Here is a 2,500-nt window from a genome sequence, read left to right as displayed (position 1 = left end):
GCACCAGGTAGGCACCATGGTGCATAAAAACGCACCAGGAGGGCACCATGGTGCATAAAAACGCACCAGGAGGGCACCAGGGTGCGAAAAACGCACCAGGAGGGCACCATGGTGCATAAAAACGCACCAGGAGGGCACCAGGGTGCATAAAAACGCACCAGGAGGGCACCATGGTGCATAAAAACGCACCAGGAGGGCACCAGGGTGCGAAAAACGCACCAGGAGGGCACCATGGTGCATAAAAACGCACCAGGAGGGCACCAGGGTGCATAAAAACGCACCAGGAGGGCACCAGGGTGCATAAAAACGCACCAGGAGGGCACCAGGGTGCGAAAAACGCACCAGGAGGGCACCATGGTGCATAAAAACGCACCAAGTAGGCACCAGGGTGCATAAAAACGCACCAGGAGGGCACCAGGGTGCATAAAAACGCACCAGGAGGGCACCAGGGTGCGAAAAACGCACCAAGAGGGCACCATGGTGCATAAAAACGCACCAAGAGGGCACCATGGTGCGAAAAACGCACCAAGAGGGCACCATGGTGCGAAAAACGCACCAAGAGGGCACCATGGTGCATAAAAACGCACCATGAGGGCACCAGGGTGCGAAAAACGCACCAGGAGGGCACCATGGTGCATAAAAACGCACCAGGAGGGCACCATGGTGCATAAAAACGCACCAGGAGGGCACCATGGTGCATAAAAACGCACCAAGTAGGCACCAGGGTGCATAAAAACGCACCAGGAGGGCACCAGGGTGCATAAAAACGCACCAGGAGGGCACCAGGGTGCGAAAAACGCACCAAGTAGGCACCATGGTGCATAAAAACGCACCAGGAGGGCACCAGGGTGCATAAAAACGCACCAGGAGGGCACCAGGGTGCATAAAAACGCACCAGGAGGGCACCAGGGTGCATAAAAACGCACCAGGTAGGCACCAGGGTGGGCATGAAGAGGCACCATGATGGGCACCAAGAGGCACCAAGGTGGGCATCAAGGTGCACCATGGTGGGCATCAAGAGGCACCAAGGTGGGCACCAAGAGGCACCAAGGTGCACCATGGTGGGTATCAAGAGGGACCAAGGTGGGCATCAAGAGGCACCAAGGTGTGCATGAAGGTGCACCATGGTGGGCACCAAGAGGCACCATGGTGGGCACCAAGAGGCACCAAGGTGGGTATCAAGAGGCACCAAGGTGGGCATCAAGAGGCACCAAGGTGGGCATCAAGAGGCACCAAGGTGTGCATCAAGGTGCACCATGGTGGGCACCAAGAGGCACCATGGTGGGCACCAAGAGGCACCATGGTGGGTAGCAAGAGGCACCAAGGTGGGCACCAAGAGGCACCAAGGTGGGTATCAAGAGGCACCAAGGTGGGCATCAAGAGGCACCAAGGTGGGTATCAAGAGGCACCAAGGTGGGCATCAAGAGGCACCAAGGTGTGCATCAAGGTGCACCATGGTGGGCATCAAGAGGCACCAAGGTGGGCACCAAGAGGCACCAAGAGGCACCAAGGTGTGCATCAAGGTGCACCATGGTGGGCATCAAGAGGCACCAAGGTGGGCACCAAGAGGCACCAAGAGGCACCAAGGTGGGTATCAAGAAGCACCAAGGTGGGTATCAAGAGGCACCAAGGTGGGCATCAAGGTGCACCATGGTGCGATGATTCGGAGAAAAATTCATTATAAATCATTCCCTTGGGGAAATGTAACGAAACTTTGCAGACACATTTGGTGTTATTTTGTGTGAATGCCTGCAAAAAATCAGGTCAAAATTCGATCTCTAGGTGCCTTTTTCTATTTTCCCCGGTTTTTCATAATCTGCCGATTCAAAAATTCATTAAAAATTCATCCCTTGGAGAAAAAATCTAAAACTTTGTGGACGTGAATATATTGTGTTTGTGAGCCTCCCTGCAAAAAATCACGTCAAAATTCGATCTCTAGGTCCCGATATGGACTTATGTCTGCTCAGAAAAAAGGTATCTACTACTACAATTTTGGCTTTTGCATAATAACCTATTATAGGGGGGGGCTGCACCTCACCAACCACGCCCACAGTGGGAGGTGCGGTGCTGCCTTGGGGCCCCTCCCCCATGCTCATGCAAGTCTCCCCTCACTTGTGTGGCTTGGTTTTCCATGGCATTGGGTTTATTGATTCGTCAATTATCCAGAAACCGAATGTTGGCCGACTTCGGCCGAGTCTCGGTGCGTCCCTCGGAAATTTGTGGGCATCGTGGCGTGGCTTATTCTTGCATCAACGATGCATGGGCAGGGTCTATTGGGTGCATTTTCCTTTGTCCCTCTCGATTTTAAGTGCTCCCGGGTGACTTTGTTCTTGTTGAGGTGTGAGGAGAGTTATAAAACGGTGAACCAGCGTTGGATTTTTCCAACAACGCGTGCACTTTTTGCAGTGGCAATAGGCATGCGGGCATCATGTTCCTGGAGTTGGTCCCTATGGATATGGTTGTTCTTCCAGTTTGTGATGGTTGCATGTTGACGGGTGAC

The sequence above is a fragment of the Abrus precatorius genome, unplaced genomic scaffold (genome assembly GCF_003935025.1).
Source record: "Abrus precatorius isolate BTA unplaced genomic scaffold, Abrus_2018 Scaffold1, whole genome shotgun sequence".
NCBI lineage: Eukaryota > Viridiplantae > Streptophyta > Magnoliopsida > Fabales > Fabaceae > Abrus > Abrus precatorius.
Note: the sequence above shows the minus strand (reverse complement) of the source record.